The sequence below is a fragment of the Gavialis gangeticus genome, unplaced genomic scaffold (genome assembly GCF_001723915.1).
Source record: "Gavialis gangeticus isolate Ggan-Ray unplaced genomic scaffold, GavGan_comp1, whole genome shotgun sequence".
Classification (NCBI taxonomy): domain Eukaryota; kingdom Metazoa; phylum Chordata; order Crocodylia; family Gavialidae; genus Gavialis; species Gavialis gangeticus.
The window spans coordinates 9001421-9014269 of NW_017729030.1; the positions used below are offsets into that span (position 1 = coordinate 9001421).

Below are 12849 nucleotides of genomic sequence, written 5' to 3' on the forward strand. Positions count from 1 at the left end.
CCCCCCCCCCCAAAAAAAAAACAACAAAAAACAAAAAACTCAAAGAAAAACAATGTCAGCTATGCTCAAGATTCCTCACTCATGCAGGGTATTTTTTCACCTAAAGCAATAGAAGTCATCATTGGAACTTCAGTAGCTTTTATTGCTTTCAAAGCAAGATGAGCCGCCTTTTTTTCAGATGCCCCTATTTCTGGGATTTCTGAAATAGCCTTTAATGTTTAAACTACAAGCCTAAAAAATGTCTTTTTTCTTTTCCATTATAGTATGTTTAAAGCCTTCAAGCACTTTCCTACAGCCAAATTCCATCCTGAGAGTTGAATTGAACTGGGAGCCTGGTCTCTCTCATCCATAGAGGCAAACATTTCATATTAAGTAGGCATATTTCCCTTTTACAAACGCCCCTTCATAGCAACTTTTAAAATATGAGAATATATTTTTATTAGTCTTCCTCTGCATTTTTCCTAAAACTCCCTTTCTCAGCATCATTTCTCTCTAATTATTCCCCATATGCTTAACTGACAAGTTAAACTGTCTACCCTAGTTTTAAAAGCCATCCAGAGACATAATGGCTCACCTTCTTTCCGCTCTGCAGTCTCACTGTTCATAATTTAACTATTCCTGAGTGCAAACTTTTTTTGCCGCCTTTTTGTTTCTGTGCATCTCCCTGGCCAGGCTGGGACTTTCCAGCAAAGCAGCTCCTTATTTGTATGTACAAATTTAAGTGAAAATATATCTTTTTTTACCCTTATGGTATATAAAGTCTTCAGCTGTTAAGTGTCTTGAAATTCAGTTTGCAACAAAGATGCCATACAAAAAATAAAACCACATGTGTGCTACAAGTACATATCCTGTGAATGTTTTCTGAAAGGGCATTACATTTATCTTCTTCCTCATCTGTTCTTTGGAGAGACTTTGGACCTTTCCACTGACTTAACTGGGGTTTGATTCAGGTCCTTAGATCTTAAATTGGGTAAGAACATATGATGCAATAAGATGGCAATAATTCCCAATGGGATTTTGAACATGTAGTCAGAGGCTCCATGTTGGGGTAGAGTGACTAGCGTGACTACCACATGTATTTTAAATTTCTAAGGTTCTTTTAAGTAAAAGAAAATATGAAGTCTCTAATATGTCAAATCTTGGTATTATTATTTTCTATTGAAATTTAATTATAACGTAATGAAATGAATAATGAAAGACAGAACCATCTGAAAGGGTCCAAAGGCTAGCATTTACCTGTCATTTTTTGTTTATTTTTCTGAATTGGAAAGGAAAAACAAGAGTATATCAGATCTAAACAGTGTCTAAAATGTAACATTAAAGTAAAACAAAACCTAATATTTTTTTTGCACAAGAATTTCCTTCCAAAGTAGTCAAATGAAAATGGTCAATGAAAGGAAAAGACTTGAATGTTTCGAATTTGTAACACTGACAACTAAAGGGATGCCACCAATTTAAAACAAAACCTCCATACAGATGCCTGAGTGGTTTTCCTGCTATTGTAACAAGTGACATGTAAGACTAAGTCCCTGGGTGAAATCCTGGCTCTGTTCCAATGAGTGGGAGTTTTTGCTGTCAAGTTCAGCGGGAGCCAGGACTTCATTATTTTTCTTTTCATTTTTGGTTCATTCATTTGGCAGTACTCTGTATATTTTCAGTTTCCCTGTTTTGTACATGATTTTCATACTGCTCGTAGACACTAACACAAGAAAGGAAAAAAATCCAATCATAAAACTGCAAATCAGTAGAGAGCCACATGGACAAAACCTGAAGCTATTTTAAATGTGCTTTGAGAAATCTAATAGATCATAAATTGACAGGCTTCATTTAAGATTTACCTGAATATGAGTTTCCATTCCTTTTACCAGGCCTATTGTAATTTTGTTTTATCTTCGCAATCCTAGACATTAATAGCCACAGTTGAGCCATTTTCTTTAATTTTGCCCCTGGAAAAATATGCAGGTCTACATGGGGCCCTAAGTATGCACATGTGTGCATATATGTATGCTGTTAGTTGTGTAGTGAGTTGTACATGTCTATTTGCAATACTAGCACAAGCTGCTACTTGCATGTTTGAATTCAGATCTTATGCATATAAATATTGGCACATGCACAATCTGTGCACCCTAACCTTTGAGTTGTCTGACTGAAAATTTAAGTAGGGTATAATAATTTGTAACCAAGGAATAGAGGAGGTGATATGGTTCCCTGCATAATAGGTGTGGGATCTAGGTTCTGTATGACGAGCAGGGATCCTTGAAACAAACTTTTTTACTAGCATGAATTGTGCAGCACTTGTGCACCTAGCTTCCTCATGTAAACTGCAAAATGTTTGGAAGGAATTGAGTAAACATGGCATGTCTTCTTGCAGACTATCAAATAACATAACCAAGTCTGTTTAAAAAAAATCTAAACCTAAAGAGGCAGATAATTAGTGAAGATTCCTGCAAAATAAGTTATCTGACTTTTGTATACATAGTCTTCCATTAGCCTTTGATACCAACATACATTTGTATTAATAACTGTGATATACATCCTACTTCAGGTAAAAGGTGACATCCTGGCCGCTGACGATACATGCAGTAAATACAGAAAGCCACTCAGCAATTCCTTCTGGCTGTAGGAAGATGGTTCTCCAGATGCAATTAGGGTCACTGTAATGTCTTTATACATCCTGCAGTTGGTGTTTCAGGAAGGAATAGGTCAAGTTAGACTGTCTCCAAAGGTAAAGGAGTAGTTAAAACTGATACATCTTGATATTTGGTGTACAAAGAGTAAAAGCTATTGAAAATGAAATGTGTGACTGTACTCTGCTATCAAAATTATAGAGGGTTACTCTATTCAAACGTAAAAACAGAATTAAGTTCATATAAAAATCAAAATGCTTTTTAATTTAAGGATCGGTTTAAGAAAATTTAATTTGAAAAAATGCAGTGTTCCTCTCATAAGCCTCAATTTTGAAATAAAGGGACTCGCACATTAAGGTGACTGTTTCCTGTCAAGTACTTGTGAAATCATCATGTTAAGTGTTAACACTATGCTCCTTTTAAATCCTGGCCCAGTTTCATAGAGGGTTTCTTCCAGGGATACCTTCACTAGGAAACCAGGCTGCAGTGGCACAAAACAGTTCCAGCTCTTCATTCCTGCTGTCACGAGAGGTTGGCTTGGTGCTTTAGCTAGAAAAAAGGTAAAGCCAGGGAAGTGGGGGAGTTGAGTTTTTCCAACAGAGAACTCCTGCTGGCAGAGATCCTATGGTGGCTGGTTGAAGTTGGTCATATTCTTGCATACATGTTGGCAGGGGAGAAGACCTAAGGAAGCAGAAGTGGAAACACTTGTAGGAGTGATTTTTTTCCCCCTGGAATGCAGGAAGCTTTGGCACAAGGAGGTGTCATCTTCCAGAATATTTCATTTGAGGTTTTTGTTCTTCTAAAAGACTTGTGCATGCAGGACACTATTTGCTCAAGAGAGTGTTGCTTTATATCATGGTGATATATGAAAGGGGTTGGCAAGGGAAAGGAATATTCAAACAGGTATAGCTAATGTAGAGTGATCTATTCCTGATCTGTGTACTTTTGGCGTTGCTTGTAAATGACGTAGCATAAATTTACAGTACCTTCTCAAAGTGCAATTGTTCCTGCAGACTTGGTACTTTTTTCTCCCTCAGTCTGACCTCCTGTCTTTCCCAGTAATCTGAAGTAATTTGGATGAAAGAAAGAGCTAGTGTTTGCCATAATGCAGCAGGAGCCTTCTTTTAACATCTGGAGTCCAAAACTGAGGTATGACTAGGTTCAGTTCTCAGCTCTGCAGTTCCACTGCCATCATCCCATAAGGAGCTCAGATGTAAGTCTGTGTTTTATAGCACTGAAAAAGTGACATACTAGAAATCCAGTTCATTGCTGCCTTTACAGCCCACTTCAGTCTGGATGCTGAAGAATTCTCTGGCATTTCCTAGAACTGCCAGAGAAATTATATGCCATCCCTTTCATAGTCTTCTAATAACTTAAGGAGTGTTGCACTCTGGCTATTAATGGCTGTTGCAATGTACTGCTCACACTAAGCTGTGCCAAGCCACATTAAGACTGAACCAATCTCAGCTGCCCTTAGAATAGGGGAAGTACAAAAGTAATGGGAAAAGCACCTTTGCCACATCCTTGGGTCCTGTACCAAGCAAATCTCAGCCATGCTCAAGAGCTGGGGTGTGTAAGAAGCTTCTTTACAAAAATGGGGGGGGGGTTCTTGAGGGAGGAAGAGGCATCAATTTGATTTTGTTCTTCCTCCTGAAGATGATTACTTGTGGACAACATCATCTAGCCCTTTAGGAGCCAGAAAATGTTGTTGTTAAATTAATTTTAAAATTTATTAACATTCTTACCAAGAGTCTGATTAGAAGATGATGATGATAATAATATTCTGTAATTTAACATAATCACTCTATACTTGACTCAGTGGTATACACCATTGTAATTATGGTTTTTTGCTCTAAAAATATACTATTTTTACTTATAAATTGTCTTTGTGTTTTGATTTTATTAATTGCAAACCACATATCTGTGACTTACATGGAAAATTCAATGGATAAGTTATTTCAAAATAAGCAGCAATATGATAGCCTTAGCTATGAGAGAGAATGAAGGGATATCTTCTGTTTATAAAAGGTGGGTGTAGCTGCTCGTCTTTCCTTGAGGATTACTCATCTAATTGTGAGGATACTATAAGAGTATCCCCTTCAGGGGAAACCTGAAGTCCAGGCCATTTGATGATCCTGAGCAGTTTTAGCTCTGAAGGCTTATTGCCAGGATTTATAATCTTCTTATCACAATTCATTATCCTTAGTTGTTTCTAGCTATTGTACTCTGCCTTGCTTAACTCCAACTACATGGAACACAATTGGCATACTTGACCCATGTCACTTTTTTCCATTAATTTACCTTGTCATTTTAAATCTCAAAACTGGTCTGCTTTCTTCTTCCCTAGTGCTTCCTGCGGCACTGCATGCAACGATATTCCTTCTCATTTTCTTTGTAGTCCTATATTGCTTTTGAATTGGTGGGGTTACTATTGAACAGATCTTTTAATTTTTTGTAACTTTCCTTTTTAATCCTAACAAAGCATTTTGGAATTCATTAGATTGTAAGCTCTTCTACACAGGGACTGTGTATTATATGTAAAATACCTACTAAAATGGGGCCCCAATCCTGTTGTTTGTTTGTTTGTTTGTTTTTCTTTTCCCTTCTGTGTATGCAGTATCCAGAATAGGGCAGCTAGCTTACTGATTGCTAGCCTTATGCATCACTGACTTAAAAAAACAAACAAAACAAAACAGTAAAGGAACACAGGGAACATCTTTTTATCATGAGAACTCCCTTCCCTTACAAAACTGCATATGGTCTTTACTCATAGTAGGCAAAGTCCATCACATGGAAGGAACTGATAGATTCCTTGCATAGGGGAAAGGATAACATTCTTTACTTGAACCCAACTGACGACAGTGGTGGGGGAAACTAGGTCTGCTTTATTTTAATCCTTTCTTGTTGATTTTTTTTACCTGCCCACGAGATAGTTAACTGTTGCTGTGCCAGCCACCATGGTATCTCAGGCATCTGCCATTTTACTTCATGATCATGTTTTACGACATGAACTGAAGCATTGAAGTGGAGGCAGGATTTGATCTATGTATGCTGAGAGGAATCCTTAGTTACTAAATGATTGTTAAGTGCTAGCAGTTAATCTAAGGAATATTTAAAGTTTTGTTCTAATACATTTTTTTAAATAAAGGCAAGCCAGAAGTCCAGTACAGGATTTTGTATTGCCCAGTTACCTTTTTAGGTTGTAAGAGAGAAGAAGGGCATAACTAAATAGAAAATATGGCTTTGTTTGCACTGGCCATCAACATGTTAACAATTAAAAAGTGAGAAACACAATTTATCACACTGGATCTGGCAGAAACCAAGTCCCAAAATATGAATCAGAGTGGCCAGTGCAAATTTCCATTGGCAGACTCCATATGAACATGGTAAAGATCAAGATACGGGACCAGGGCCCAGATTTTGTACCTGCAGCAACTTTGAAAACATTTAAGTGGAGGCAGGAAAGTACATGCTTATTTCAGATTTTGCCTCTCCTTTACGTTCTCTATTCCAGTGGTCCTCAACCTTTTAGATTGCAGGTACCACTCCATAACTTTTTGGAATTCAGCTGTACCCTACTTTGAAAATTAATGATTTTATTATAGTGCTTGCTACCTCACACGGACTAGGCAGGGGAAGAGGAGCAAGTACTAACATCCTCATACTGTGTGGCACCCTTAGAAGGATGTTGCAAGCACCTCCTCTCCACCCCCCGTCCCAGTTTCTTCTGAAAAATGAGCAGTAGTCCTCTTTTTTTTTTCTCCTTCCTAATCCAAGAAAAACTTGGTTACTTGTGTGCAAATGTTGGTTGACAAAATGAATTTTCCCTTGTTTCATGAAGACCGGCACAAAGTATTTTTTCCTTATAAAGTTTTACCAAAAATTAGAACATACATAGAATTGAATTTGTTCCGTTTAGGGTGGGATTTTTTTTCCATGTTAACCTTTATCCTTTTATTCAATAGCAAGGAAATAATTTTTAAAAACTTCTAATTGGACATTTACTCCCTTAGTAAGGTCTTCCACCATAGTTTTCACATACAGTTCATTCCTGTATAAGGTACACAGCTTGTTTTTGAAAGGCAGAATGAAGAAAAGATCTTTCCTTAAAAATACTGGTAAGCAGCAGTAAGTAACTGAGTAGTAGCAGCTAGGGAGCACAGCATGCTTATTGTGCTGTTCTCTGTAAAGTACATGCACTGGCATTTCACTTTTCCCCCCAATAGAGGCTTAGCTGCAGAAACTGCTAGTACCATATTTCCTTGCTTATAACGCACACCTTGATTTCCAGCATCTGATTGGTGGTGTGTATGTTGTATGTGAGAAAATATGGTAGTTCTCCATCCCAAAAGGCCATAGGACATTATTGCCTCATCTTGGTAATGGTTGTTGTACCCATGTTAAGTCTGTCACTTATGATTAATTCATGGCAAATCAAAACAAAGCAATAATGTGATCTCACTTCAGCTAAAACTTAGCTCATCTGGGCAGTGATTTTTCTCTTTGGTCCATCTGTAAAGGGCCATGCAAGCCAATAGTCTATACATTTAAGGTACATTTCCTTATAAAAAAAAATACCAGTGGACTTGACAGTAATGGTAACTTGCAACTGTGCTTTTTCAGTATTTTTTATTTTACCATAACTGTATTTTTATATTAAGAACAGCAGCACAAAATACTTAGGGGTTCTACTTTGATATAAAAGCAGGATTCTGTCAGGCAGTTGATCTCCATGCCAGAATTCAGAGCTTTCCTGTATACATGCAATGTTTTTATGGAAGTAGATATCATATTTTGAACCTTGGAGATGTATGTTGGGCTGCAACTATGTAAATATTCATTAAGACCCTAACTAAAGTGTGTACTTAAGTAATTTGCTGATTTTGGGTCTTATGTTGAGGAGCAGCTCTGGCTGATATACCATAGTTCTAGAGAGAATTAGCTGATCATATCACCTTCCCGTTTTGTCCCCCTGCGTTTTTATCATTTTTCTTTTGCAAGATGTCCCTTCATTATGGAGTGTTCTCCATTTTAAAGTAAAAAACAAGGAGATCTACAACATAATCTGAGTATGACTTTTCAAATTTGGGAATTTGATGCTGAAAGTTTCAAAATACTTTATAGGAGGGGCTGACAAGTCTCAATGCATAATAACCTTATAGAATCATAGAAATCATTTAAAAAAAAAAAAAAAAAAATCAGGATTGGAAGGGACTTCAGAAGGTCACTTAGTCCAAGCCCCTGCTCAAAGCAGGACTATCACCAACTATATCATGCCAGCCAAGACTTTCTCTACCCAGGTCTTAAAAACCTCTAAAGCTGGAGGTTCCACAACCTCTCTGGGTAACCTGTTCCAGAGGTTTACTATCCTCCTAATGAGAGAGGTTTTTCCTAATATCTAACCTTAACTTCCCTGGCTGCAACTTGAAACCCTTACTACTCTTTTTATTTTATCTGCCACCACTGAAAACTGTCTAGCTTCATCTTCTTTAGAACCAGTCTTCAGGTAGTTGAAGGCTGTTATTAAATTCCCCCTTGGTCTTCTCTTCTCCAGACTAAACCAGCTGAGTTCCCTCAGCCTCTCTCTCCTCAAAAGTCATGTGCCCCAGCCCCCTTACCACTTTCACTGCCCTGTTCTGAACTTTCTCCAGTTTGTCCACATCCTTTCTGTAGTGAGAAGCTCAAAACTGAACACAATATTCCAGATGTGGCCTCACCAGTACCAAAAAGAAGAAAATAATCACTTCCTTCTGCTGGCAACACTCCTACTAATGCAGTCCAGTATGCTGTTAGCTTTCTTCACAACAAGGGCACACTGTTGGCTCATATTACTGTCCACTGTAACCCCTAGGTCCTTCTCTGCAGAGCTGCCACTTAACCCATCAGCCCCAAGCCTGTACTGATACATGGGATAGTTCCATCAAATCCATCTTAAGTGCATATCTTTGCACTTGTCCTTCTTGAACTTTATGAGATTTCTTTTGGTTCAGTCCTACAGTTTGTCTAAGTGTCTCTGACTCCTAGCCCTACCCTCTTAAATTCAATGAGAGTGGATGGTATTCCACATAGTCTGGGAATCACCCTGTCGCTTACCTGTATGTGTCTGACAACAACCCTTTAAAGCACATAGTTGTACAGGTTTGGGGGATTTGTTACCATTTGTAGATTTTGTTGTAGCTTTTGGACTTGTAAATTTTAACAGCAAGATTGGTCTGACTTTGTTTTTGTTTCCCTGCAGACAGCTTCATTTTATGTTAATTGTATGTGACCTAAGGTAGATCTTTCAGTCTCCCTCTCTTCTCGTGTGTGTGGGTGCACACGCGTCAATTTTAGGTGTAGCTAACTTTCCAGAACATTTGCTTAGTCATCAGTACCTATCATGAAACTTTAAGATCATGTTGGTTTGAGGAACTGAAACATGTTTCTGATTTATTACCCATCAATTAGGTACAAACATTTGAGACCTAGATGGGGTTTTTATGGAGGGTTATATACTGGGGTATAGACTAGCTCTTGTTGTTAATCATCCCCCCCCCCACACACACACACACAGTGAGATTATAACAAAATGAGATAATGAACCTGGCAGGTCTTCAGATTGTTAGCAAACCCAAAATCAAATGTCCCTATATGCATTTGACAGTAGTATGAATTTTGGTATAAATGACTACATTAAACATTTAGTATCCTGATAACTGTCTCATCTCTTCCCATTCTTTCTATTTTTATCTTTTTTTCCAAGAAAGCAGCTGTTCATTTTCACCAACGGCTGTATAGAAGTTGTAAGTGCAGATTGGGGATTTTTTTGTTTGTTTGGGGTTTTTTTGACCAAAGCCAGCTGTATATGTCAGAGCTTAAAGCTTGACTGCACTCTACCTCATTCTGTTCCTCCTTCCCCCCACACTTTGAAAAAAAATGTAAAAGCCCTCAAGACTTCTGAGGAGCAGCTTTGCTGTGGGATTGGATCTCAACAACTTTAAAGTCATGCATGTGCAAATACACTCTCTCCCCTTCTGTGGGATTTGACCAATATATGCAAGACATTCCTTTAACTTCATATTGTAGCTCAAGAAGACCATTTTTATCAGGCTTCAAGTTTAAGGCCCAGTACTACAAACACTTCTGATAGCACTTAAAACTATGAGTAGCTCTAAGATTTGAAGGATCAGGTTCTTAGGCTGGATTTTTATGTTTTTCTTTCTTAAATAATCTCCTTACCCCTCTTCATTCTTCCATGAAAGGGCACATTAAGTTTTTAGCTATTTTTATTTTTCTTGCGACTGTAGGCCAGAAGCGGGCAAAATACGGCCCACAGGCCACATCTGACCCACCAGGCCATTCTATGTGGCCCACGGGTCCCCTAAAAAAGTTAGAAAATATCTGCTCCTGGCTGCCTGTCAAAGAGATGACAGGACCCAGGGGCAGCAGGACCCAGAGGGAGCTGGCAGCAGGAAGCAGGAGCCCAGTCCCACCCTACCCCAGCCAATTCCCTGCTTCCTGCTCCCGGCTGCATGGTCCAACTGGGGAGCACGGGGCCTCGCCGGTATGGGGGGGGGGGTTTGCACACAGGCAGACAGGGGCAAAGTGCGTGCCTATGAGCATGTGTGGGGCTGTGTGTATGTAGGCAGGGGCAGTGTATGTGGGGGTATTCATAGGGCATGTCCCACATGCACACCCTGCCATACACGTGCACCCACCCCCCTCACATTGCTGGACATGCAGACCCTCACATCCCACAAACCACATACCCACCTGCACCCCACATTCATATGCTGTCAGCCCACATACCCACACACACTCAGTCCCCCCACAAACCTATACCTACTCCCCCACAATATACAAACATAAGGTGTCATTTTAAACTATTATGCAATCACCTCAGTGTACACTACACAAACGTGTAAGCCAAGGCGAAACTATTTTTTAATCAAATTAATGTTGTAGATGTTTGCTTTTTAGAGTATAATTTGGTGTTTTTCTGGTTCCAAAACCCCTTGTGGAAGAAGTACTTCTGGGGGCAAGGGAAGGGACTTCTGGGGGCAAAGGTTAGGGGGTGGGACTTCCAATCCCAAAATGTTGACCAGGGGGTGGGGCACCTGTCAAGGGGCAGGGCTACCCATGTGGCCCTCGAAAGCTTGCCAAAACTTGGTAAGCGGCCCTCCACCCAAAATAATTGCCTGCCCTTGCTATAAGCTCAAGACATTTTTCTCAAGATAAGAACTTTCATTTACGCAAGTCATACATTTTGTTTAAAATACACAAAACCCAAACTTATGCTAAAGACTTTTATCATTGGTTCTCAACCTTGCTAAGCTCAAGGCATCCCTCAGAAAATGCCAGCTCTTAACTTTCAGTCCTTGTTTGACTGGAAAAATAGAAAATTATTCCATTACAAGGAACCCAGAAAGACCATAATAGGTCAGAAAGTTTTTGACTCTATGAATTCCTATTTGCAATCTCCTGGTTTATCTTGTGAATCGTGGTGTTTGTACACCTAACTGTGATAATACTGTGCAGCACCCAATGATGCCACTGCACCCTGGTTGAGAATTGCTGCTATAGATTAGAATCACAGGGCTGGAAGGTACCTCAAAATACTCTGTAGCCCAAATGCAGAAAAATTGATTTCAGATGCCTAATCCAAGTAGAATTGGTCTTTAAAATAGGGAGGTTTTTTATTCCACACTTTTTCTTTGTGCACCAGAAGTATCTCCACATCAGGTGCAGAAAATAATGAATTAGTGAAATAGCATCTTGTGACTGGGAGAATATGAAGCAGACTTTGTGGGGGGAAAAACAATAGAAGCTCTTTTAATTTTACCACTTGGTGTTAGGCTTTTTTTAACACCATGAAAGTATCTGAAGTGCTTTAACAATTTAAAACTCTCTAAAAACCACTTGGGCTACTTGTGCCCTGGAAGATTTTTGAGAAAAATTGAGTTGGCAGTGGATGGCAGGCTGCCAGAGAGAAGAATGCTTTGAAAATATTTAAAAGGAATAACAGAAAAGAGTACTGAAGTTCCCTTTAGGACTGTTTAAAATATGACTGTTCCAAGCATCGGCCATTGGAGTCTGAAAGCCTTAACTAGACTTAAAATACAATCTGCCAATTTTCTCCTCTTTTAGTCTGGCTGCAGTGAGTTCCATCTCTCTCCATGCTGCATCTTTGCCATAAAAAGAACATTTTACGTGGGAAAGAATGTGCTTTGAATCTTAGAAAACTGAAGAAAGGCTGGAATGCCAGCTTCTTCTGGGACTCTAACCCATGACCTTTTTCAGTGAAGTAGTACTAACTTCTTATGTAGTTCTGTAAATTGGTGGCTTTAGTGAAGCTTAATTTTAAGAGAATACTTTTTAAAAAATAGACTTCCTATCTCAAAAGGCTAATTCAGTGGCTCTCAGCCTTTTTGAACTCGTGGCACCTGTCATTAGACTCATGGCATCCCTCCATAACTTTTGTTATTTGAGTAGAATCCCATTTAAAATGTATGTTCCCTCCTTGCAGAAAGGCTTGACAGGATGTTGGATTGGCCAAGCAGGGACAAGCCTATGCTTATCTCCTCACACCTTGCTCATCTCTTCACACCATGGACACCTTTCAATGGATCTCACCCTGGTTGAGAATCGTTAAGCTTATTTCTGTGGTTTATCACTGCGATCGAGCCTTCATAAGAAGGCCAGCCAGACATCTGTCTCCCTCCACCTCTTCCCCCAACAGCATTCTAAGAAAGTGTTTTGTGCAGTTTTACACATTCATTTGCTTTCATAGTGTTTTTTTAATAGTCACAATTTTAAAAAGCAGTGAAGCTAAAACAAGTTGAATGCATTGCAATTCGGAGAACTTGGAAGCATTAGCTAGAAATAGGAGTCAATGGCTTTATCCTGAGATTTGGCTTCATACAATGTCTTAGTTAGCAGCCTTCCAGAGGGAGGTGGGGGTGGGGAGGCAGAATAGACACAACCTTCTGCATAATAATGCTGCTGCCAGAATGTTAACCACAGAAAGCAAGCTTTTCCTATTCCTTTAGTCCTGAGGGAGTCCTGCTGTGGCTCCTTGTTAAATATTGACATGATTTGAAAATTACTACTTTTGACTTACAATTAGAGCACAATTTGGGACTTAGTCCATTTTCTCTGAGATTAGTTGATGTCTGAGATCTCTGGCTAGGACACTAGCTATTCTGTCTCTGTGTGTGTGTCTCTCTCTCTTCCCCCCCCCCCC

General features: G+C 39.2%; 1 protein-coding gene across 2 annotated transcripts in view; it reads left to right on the top strand.

The window, feature by feature from the left end:
• Positions 1–4578: 4578 nt before the first annotated feature.
• The window catches only part of TET2 (tet methylcytosine dioxygenase 2), a 75185-nt gene continuing 66914 nt past the window's right edge, over positions 4579–12849 (top strand). For both annotated transcript variants that reach the window (XM_019521920.1, XM_019521922.1), the window contains exon 1: positions 4579–4655. The gene's annotated coding sequence lies outside the window, so the exon portion shown is untranslated. The remainder of the gene's footprint in view (positions 4656–12849) is intronic.